Source organism: Lissotriton helveticus, chromosome 5_1, assembly GCF_964261635.1.
Source record: "Lissotriton helveticus chromosome 5_1, aLisHel1.1, whole genome shotgun sequence".
NCBI lineage: Eukaryota > Metazoa > Chordata > Amphibia > Caudata > Salamandridae > Lissotriton > Lissotriton helveticus.
Genome location: NC_136065.1, coordinates 1,108,570,349 through 1,108,580,468, shown reverse-complemented (window position 1 = coordinate 1,108,580,468; position 10,120 = coordinate 1,108,570,349).

The following is a 10,120-nucleotide window of genomic DNA, read 5'->3' as shown; positions in this document are numbered from 1 at the left end:
CAGCAGCGGTCTCGTGGTGGTACAACCACCACAGTCCTAATGGTCCACGGACCGCCACCAAGTGTTTGGCGATCCCTTGGACCATCGAACTTGTAATAAGGTCCTATGCTATCTCTTTCAATGTTTAGGTGTAACTACTGGCCTCAGAGGAAGAAGCATTATTTGAGTATCTGGTTGTATCTTTAATTGGTCAACTTTTTTGATGACCAGGTTTTATATTTATCAATAACAGAGATCCTGGCAGGCTCATGGCAAAGAAAGAAAGGTTCTAATTTAACCCAAACATGTTATTATTATTATTATTATATGAAACTTGTAACGCGCTCAGCTTACCCGGGGCATCCCGGCGCGACAGACCAAGAAGGAGAGACTCGATTACTCACTACTGAGGAAACAAATAGGTTTTAAGGAGTTTCCTGAATAGTAGGATCTTGGGCTCTGAGCGAATCTTAAGGGGCAGAGAGTTCCACAGAGATGCCACCTGTACCGAAAAACGCCTGCCCCCAGTCCGAGCTCTCTTAACTCTCGCAGATTGCAAAAGATGTTGCTGGTCCGAGCGCAGAAGGCGTGGAGGTTTATAAGGACGGGCCATATTAAAAAGGATGGGGGGGCCTTTGCCATGTAGAATTTTATGGGCCGTACACAACGCCTTGAATTTCACCCGCTCCTTAACAGGGAGCCAGTGAAGCGCTTTAAGGGCCGGGGCAGCAGACTGCCTTCTAGGGATCTCCATCAAGACTCTGGCGGCTGCGTTTTGCACCTGTTGGAGGGTTTTAAAGGTCGCTTCGGGGGCGCCAAGAAACAGGGCATTTCCATAGTCGAGCCTCGACAGGATTAAACCACGCATCAAAAGCTTCTTAGCTGGATCCGGAAGCAGTGGTAGCACCTTTTGGGCTGACTTCAGTAGACCGAAGCAAACCCCCGCGGTCTTCCTGGCGTGAGTCCTAAAGGACAGATCTTCCTCCAACCATACTCCCAAGGACTTGATCTCCTTCTTGGGGGATGGTGGATCGCCAAGAGACCGGGGCCAACAGCTGGCAATAATGGAGGGACTGGAGTTGCCCAAGAGCATCAGCTCAGTTTTTCCTCCATTGAGCTTTAGAGCCGAGTTGGACATCCAATGGTAGACATTGGCCAGGCAGTCATGTAACACATTGGGTTGTTCCGCCAGCTGAGGGAGGCCCACCACCAGCTGAGTATCATCAGCATAGCTGATGATCTTCAACCCCGAGGGGGCTACCACTCTTTCAAGTGGAGTCATGTATGCATTGAACAAAGTAGGGCTCAACGATGAGCCCTGCGGGACTCCACATTGAAGAGGGAATAGGGAAGACTGCTCTGCCCCTTCCCAGACTTGGTAGAAACGGTTGGAGAGGAAGGATCCCAACCATTTCAGGGCCGTCCCTGAGACACCTACCTCTGACAGGCGTTGGAGGAGCACCTGATGACTCACGGTGTCAAAGGCAGCACTCAGGTCCAGGAGGATCACTGCCACTGATCCTCCAGCATCAAGAGTGCTCCTTGCTTCCTCCACTACCGCCAGCAGGGCCGTGTCCGTTCCCTGGCAGGGACGGAAACCAGTCTGGGAGTCTCCCAACAGGTGGTTGGACTCAAGATGGTAGGAAAGCTGACGGTTAACCAGCTTCTCGGCGATTTTAGAGAACCCCGGCAGAAGCGAGATTGGCCTGAAGTTGGTCAAATTGGAGGGATCCAAGCCTGGTTTTTTCAATAGGGCTTTTACTACTGCCCTTTTCCATCTCTGAGGGACTAGGCCATGAGAGAGAGAAAGATTAATAAGGTCGGTCAGCGGAGCTGACAGAGTGTTAGCCACAAGTTTAAGATGTTTCATAGGGACTGGATCACTCGGAGATCCACTCTTCATCTCCAACAAGACCTTTGTAACCTCCTCTTCCGAGAAGGGGCCAAAGGAGACAAGTTCAGTCAAACAGCTTATTGGACCAGCAGCCGGTTCAGAGATTTGAGGCATAACGGGCAGAGAGGATAGGATTGTATCTATTTTTGAATGGAAGAAACTAGCCAGCTCTTCACATTTATCTTTAGGATTGGCATGCACGACTGGCGGGACCGGGGCTTTCAAAAGTTCTTTAAAAATTTTAAACGATTCTCTTGGAGAATTACTTGCCCTCTCAATCCTATCACTAAAGAAATTCTTTTTGACATCCTTCAGTGCACTTTTGTATTTCCTCATCTCTCTTTTATAATTAGCCCGGCTTTCTTCCGTCTGCTCTCTCCTCCATGCACGTTCAAGCCTTTTGCAAGAAGTTCTACAACTCCTAAGTTCCGGAGTGTACCAGGGGGCAGAGGCGATTCTTCTCTCCCTGATAAGCCTCCTTTTTTTAGGAATCAGTAGATCAAGAGAGTTAGTGAGCCAATTAGCCAGGTGTTGATCAGCAATATTGGGGTCATCTACAGGGTCAGGGCGAGTTATAGCTAGCTCTTCAACCCAACTGTCAACCGGCAGCTTCGACCAGAGTCGTTCCACAGTATGTTGTCTAGGCACGGGATCTCCCCGGTTCTTCAACAACCAACTGAAAGGAATAAGGTGGTGATCCGTCCAGGGAAGGGCCAACATCTGGAGGGCTTGCAGGTTGGCAGTATTAGCAAAGACAGCATCAAGCTGATGACCTCTGTTGTGAGTAGCTCCCATATGAGCGAGGTGAAGATCAAGAGCACCAAGTGAGCTCAATAAATCTCTTGCTACTACATCATTGGGGTCATCGAAGTGAAGATTAAAATCCCCAAGAAGTACAAAGTTGCACGAGGCAGCAGCTAATGGAATGATGGCCTCAATAAGAGAGTCCACAAAATTCCCCAGCGTAGCAGGAGGCCGATACAAAAGGAGGCCAGAGATGGAAACGGAAGAAGATATGCCGAGGGAAAAATGACAGCTTTCAGCGTTGGTGATACCGCAATCTACAGCTTTGCACACAAGTGAGTCTCTATACACGATAGCCACTCCCCCCCCTCTCCCATCCGGCCTATCAAGATGGAAAATGAGGTATCCCGGCGGGAGAGCATTGACAATGTCGGGACCAGAACACGCGGTTAACCACGTTTCCGTCAGGAATAACACATCCAGACAGTGGTCCAAAAGGAGGGAGTGTATTTCCAACGCGTGACAAGGCAGTGATCTGCAATTAAGCAAAGCCATAGTGAGTGAATTTGAAATCACACAGCTCTTAGATAAACGACATCCATGACAATGTTTAAAAGCAGTACCCTCAACCCAGTAGTAACGGCAACTAGGCAGTTTAGGCGCGCGAAGCGAGAGCAGTGAATCCCGTGAATACCTGTGGGGGGGGGCCAGAAGTCTGGGTGGATTGAGCAGAGTGGCATGCCCTGAGCCCGTCTGGGCCCGGACGGGCACAGACGGGCTTGACTCTGGCGAAACTCCGGCGATATTCCGGCATCCCCGCTGCGCGTCTCCGCTGCGCGTGGACATGGCTGATTTTAAGTACTAGTCGCCTCCTAGAGAGAGGACTAGCGCGTGCACCCTCTTCCCCAACCAAAGATGGCCGCCAACCAACAAACAAGGGCGAGGGACCCGCAAAGAGCGGTGGTTCCACCGATTACAGTGCAAGTAAGATGATGCAGTTACAGGTAGGCGTGGGCCAAGTAAATTAAAAGCAGGGGAAACAATTTAAACTCAAATATACAAAAATACAAAAACGGGTATTTTAAAAGCTCAACAGAGCAGCAGGCAAGTTCGCGCAGAGTAGAAGCGCTGCATGTGGTGCGCTAATGGTCAAGAACGAACTGACCAGATTTGCCTGGTTTTAAGCACTAGTCGCCTCCTAGAGAGAGGACTAGCGCGTGCACCCTCTTCCCCAACCAAAGATGGCCGCCAACCAACAAACAAGGGCGAGGGACCCGCAAAGAGCGGTGGTTCCACCGATTACAGTGCAAGTAAGATGATGCAGTTACAGGTAGGCGTGGGCCAAGTAAATTAAAAGCAGGGGAAACAATTTAAACTCAAATATACAAAAATACAAAAACGGGTATTTTAAAAGCTCAACAGAGCAGCAGGCAAGTTCGCGCAGAGTATAAGCGCTGCATGTGGTGCGCTAATGGTCAAGAACGAACTGACCAGATTTGCCTGGTTTTAAGCACTAGTCGCCTCCTAGAGAGAGGACTAGCGCGTGCACCCTCTTCCCCAACCAAAGATGGCCGCCAACCAACAAACAAGGGCGAGGGACCCGCAAAGAGCGGTGGTTCCACCGATTACAGTGCAAGTAAGATGATGCAGTTACAGGTAGGCGTGGGCCAAGTAAATTAAAAGCAGGGGAAACAATTTAAACTCGAATATACAAAAATACAAAAACGGGTATTTTAAAAGCTCAACAGAGCAGCAGGCAAGTTCGCGCAGAGTAGAAGCGCTGCATGTGGTGCGCTAATGGTCAAGAACGAACTGACCAGATTTGCCTGGTTTTAAGCACTAGTCGCCTCCTAGAGAGAGGACTAGCGTGTGCACCCTCTTCCCCAACCAAAGATGGCCGCCAACCAACAAACAAGGGCGAGGGACCCGCAAAGAGCGGTGGTTCCACCGATTACAGTGCAAGTAAGATGATGCAGTTACAGGTAGGCGTGGGCCAAGTAAATTAAAAGCAGGGGAAACAATTTAAACTCAAATATACAAAAATACAAAAACGGGTATTTTAAAAGCTCAACAGAGCAGCAGGCAAGTTCGCGCAGAGTAGAAGCGCTGCATGTGGTGCCCTAATGGTCAAGCCAGATATTGGTTAAGACAGATATTGTCTACCTCCACTTAGCAAAAGACAAATCACTAACCTCTGTGCTCACTTTCCAATACCAGGATGCCACTTATCATGTCAATCATACCGTCCGGGGTTGATTATGGGAATTTTTCTACTTTGTTCTGATCTTTTGCCAAGATACAGTGGCTTACACAACTGCCAAGAGGGATGTCTGTAAACTAGATGAATATGAGCATATCTCTTCTACTGCATGTTAGTGTTTGCCTTTAGTTCAAGGTACTTAAAGAAGGTCGGAGTTGGTATGGCACCAGTTTCCCACTTTCAGAATATTGTCTCACATATATATTGTGCCCTACATATTGTTAAAAAAAACATTACACCCATTGGAAATAATATTAGAAAATGCACACCAAATTAGATGATATGTTGTAAGTGCTTTCAGAGCACACTATTTATGTCACATGCCATTTCTACATGTGTGTTTGTGTCATATAACAACCCATAGAGATCTAGGGAAAGGGCACCATCTTTCTAAAATAGATTTGTGTTCTCAGTTAGTACGTCTTACATGAAGATATCTGTTTCCACAGTGGTTGAAATTATAGGTGAATACCAGTGTGATACATTCTGCATCCCACAAATACATTTTGACAGCTCAAAGCTGGAGGAAAATAACAAGGGGAAATGTTCTGTAAATATCAAGACGTTCAGATTTTTGGTACAGAAAGGCAAGCACCAATATCTGCCTGTTATTAAAATGTTGAAGCTTGTAATAGCTCTTATTTGTTACATCTGTTAAATCCCAAACCGCAATAAATATCACCAAGCCTTCCAGGCCACTTGCAATCAAGAAAGGCCCTAGCGGGAACAATAGGTCATAATTTGTTAAACAACTGTCCATTTAGGTCCAAATACATAAAAGCAATAAGTTCGATATGATCATGACTATAAATCATCACCCCATTACATTCATTCATTCTGTGATACGTTAATGGTGGCCAAAAAAGTTAGTGAATTGTCGAACAAAAATGTACTTAACTGCCCACTATAAGTACATGAGTCAATAGAAATATATAAACTGGAAAAGTCAGGTATATTCCACAAATCGCCTCTATGTTTAGCAGAGATTCAAGGAAACAACAGGCCTCATTTATGAGAAATGACGCATCGCTGCGACATGATTGATGCGTCATATTTACAGTATGACGTATCATGTCGCAAGGAGTTACAGATACGTCAGTATTTCTGACGAATCTGTAAGCGCAAAAGTCACGCATTGCTGGGGTGTGTCACAAAAGTGACGCAACTCCAGCAATGTGTCCTTTCACATGGGGAAAGCCCCATGTGAAAGGGCTTGCGTCAGTCTTACGCCTGCTGTGAGGCAGGCGCAAGATTTTGACGCAAGAGCGTCCTAAAAGTGACGCAGTGATATCTCATAGATTTCACTGCGTCACTATTACGAGGCTTTTTGCAGGGGAACGCCCCATCTCCATACATTATACCTGACGCAGGTATAATGTAGCGCAGGGGTTTACAAAGTGACGCATCTGCTTAGATGCGTTACTTTGTAAATAGTGCGCAACAGGAGGCATGTTTTACGCCGCCGATGCCTCACAAAAAGTGACGCATCGAAAGCACAAAACTGACACCAGGCCTCATAAATGAGGCCCCATGTACCTAAGAGAAGCATATGTAAATGCCTTAGAATGACAACAACATAGAGAAAATCACCTGGTTAAATCATTAACAGAGCTATATCCTACTATTTTCGCTGTTGCCAGCTATTGGATTTTTCAAGCCAGAAAACAATAACATATTTAGAGATGAGAGTAGCAGAAAATCATTTAATTACAGGAGGAAGTGATAAATTCTGAGGATAATCTCATGGGTTATTTCGTCCACCATAGTGATAATGTTATGGAGTAAATACCCCTGGTGAATTTCACCAGATTAAGAAGGATTTTCTATTTCCATGAAACTATAAAGCAGGACCTAAGGTTTCATCTTTCTTTTTCTTTCTCTCCCCTTATGACTTTTTCTGCTATGTGCACTAATTCTTTTAATATTTCTATGATTCCGAAGTGACCCAATTATTCTGCAATGTAATGGAACATGTCATAAATTAAATTAGCATCGTGTCCTCTTTTATTTACTAAAGAAAATATAAATGGCCCTTGGCCTGCTTTACATGTCAACATAGAATATTATATTTTTCATTAGAAAGGGAAAAACACCTACAAGCCCATTCTTTTTAGCCTTCACAATAGTACAAGGCAACCCAAAACTATTTCTTCCGAGATATATGCTTGTTCGATTAGACTTGAATTTAAAACTAGTTTTAAAATCGAAAGATCCTTTTCATTCCTTTGAAACGTTAGCTTTCATCCATAGAAGCTACAAATGTTCATCTTTTACTTGTTAAGCTCTTTGCAGCTGATGACTTGTGTCTAGATCTCAACTTGTATGCATAGGGATTTAAAATTCCTTGCAGGGACCATAATATATTCCTCTCTGTGAAGTACAATGGACACAAATATATTATTTGGCACAAGGTGAAGGCCGGCTCTGTTTTATGAGAGATAAAACTATGTATTCCGTCCTTCATCCTGTGACTATGATGATAACCTAGAACTGACATTGCCTCCTCTTTGATGATCCATTTACAGTAACGCTTTTTATAGTTCAAAACGCATACTTTCGAATGGAGACCACCATCAGAGAATATATCTTTTTAACACCTGTTTGTGACACTGATATATCATGGTTCTGTTATGAACATTGGATTTGACTGATTAATGTTTCTGCTTGCATAGTTAACAATGTTATGATAATTTTCAACTCTAGCTTGTCTTGCCCATTTTATTAGCTATTTGGCACACAGTGCATATTGGTTTTCTCTATTCAAGGCAGTATAAACGACTGCCTCTTGTAATCATACATTTTCAGAGTTTTATTTTTTGTTTTAGCCAGGATTTCTTTAATTGCTGCGTTCTTTTCTGCCTGGCATTATGCCAGCACTAAATTAATTCGTCCCATCACTGTGGCTAAATGTGTATTTATATATTCACATCAGTTAGGAGATATTCTCACCTCCATTTGGTGGATCCTATCTGGAAAAAAAGGAACTGACAAGTCTTATCTGCTCTATGTACTTTGTGTTCTGCAAAAGAGCTTCATTTAGAGTTTGACTGTAACAAAGAATCTGACAAAAATAAACAGTGTGCCTGTTTCTCAAATTCTCAGTTTCCTGTTTCTCAAATTCTCAGTTTCATGTCCTTAGTAGGAAGGATGGGAATTGTGATGGTTTTAACATTGGAGGCAAACCTGTCTCTGTCGTCGGAAACGCCTTTTCTGACTTGGTGTCAGAGGGCATATCGAGGTTAGGCCTTTCTGAAACCACATAAGACCTTTCTTTGCTTGCTCGCAACAGCCTTGCTATGTGGTGCTATTGGACAGAAAAAACAAACAATGTTCCCCTTCCTCCCACATACACACACCCTTACCATTTGTGAACAGATTGCCACCCGTTTGAGGTGTCGATAAATAATCAATGTTTGCAACTCCATTTCAGTCGCAAAACATTATTACATGCCACTCTGGTTTGCTATTTGGAAGAGACTTCCTTCCAATAACCGCCTCTTCCAAATACCAAATCCAAAATCCAAATTTGGATTACTTAGAATTGCCGTTTTGTGTTTATTGTGTTAATTTAACAAATCAGATTTTTCACACTTTCCAGGAGCTGCAAGACCCCATCAGTTTACAATACTTGGGTAGCTGTGAATAAAGTGGATGTTTTTCATTGAAGGGGTGGTGACATTAAAAATCACAACTAGAGCAAAACTCGAGTTGTCTTTAATGACACTAAGATCCTAAAGGTGAAAAACAAAGCTATACATCCACAGTTTTACATCATGTACACACACCATGCTCATCCACTTTCATGAACACATTATTTGCACTGTTTTTTATTAAATTAAGATTATTTTATATGTTTTTCAGGCAGGCCTGTCCCACAAACAAATCAACCACTGAATGGTCCATAAAGGGCCATTTCTTTTAATGTCTACACCAAAAAGGGTAGTATGTGATGATATATTATTATAGAACGTTTGGGCATCTCAATATCCCTTTCAGTCTGGATGGCCTTAGGAATTTCTTTGAGATAGGCGACCTACCTCCTCGCCACAAAAAATACACCAAACGGCTCTGCATAGAGTGAACGTCAGTGGTGGAATACTTATTGGGAGGAACTGAAAGAGATAAAGGCCGGATGGGAACAAATCCACCTAAAGTTGGGAAGTATCCAGTGTTCCCAGCTTCTTTTTTTTGCATAATTTATGCAGCACGTTAAGCCTGAAGGGGTATTGTCTTGACTGATAATGGGGGCTCCCTTGTGTCTAGAAAATGCTATATAGCTCTGAGGAACTCTAACTAGAGCGAAACACATTTCTCAGGGATTGCTTTTATTTATTCCAGGTTGGCTTGGAAGAAAATAGGAAAATTACTTTATTGCGTTATTAATTAAAACCATTACAATTTAATATGAAATGTACCAAAGTACAACAAAGTTCTTATAAACACTTCGAAATTGCTCTTACTTAGCGTTGCATGAGGCGTTATTTCCTTATGTTATGGTTTTCCACGCCATTATAAAATTTCAGATGGCACAATCCGAGCCAATGCTAAAATATTATCAAGCAATAATCTAAAATAAGGCTTTATTATCCAAAGCAATGAAGTGGGATCTGTGTACAAACGTATGCGAAGTGTCCACCATCATTGCTTTAGATGAATGTGTACATACATTGTGCCATTTCTAGCTGCATCAAGACAAGGGTTTGATGTACAAAATTGCAAGTTCATTCGACCTTCTTAAAATGGGGCATTAAACATGTTACATTTAAGAAACAACGTTTTTGTGTGCAAAATGTGCACCACTGTCCTCATTTTCAGTGATTTTAAGGATGCGCTATGGAATTTGGATCTGCCGCAGGGCTAAAGTTTGATGTGCAAAAATTGCCATTTCAGTATTAAAAACGTCTCTGCTAATAAATAATTTCAATTCAAACACAGAATTTAAAATTAGGCATTATACATGTGACGTCTAAAATGAAATGGAAAAACAAACTATGTACCAAATGTCAACTGTCCTCCATTTCAATATTTATGAACATGAGATGTGCAATTTATGGCTGCAGGAAGACCGAAATTTGATATGCAAAAGTGCCAATTCATGTGACGATCTTAAAATAAAGATTTGTGCGTGTTTACATCTAAAACAATAAAGTTATATCTCTGTGCAAAACTGTCCTAGATGTCCACTGTCCTCTTTTAGAATAATTATAGAGTTGCACTACGCAATGTAGAGCAGCCACAAGCCT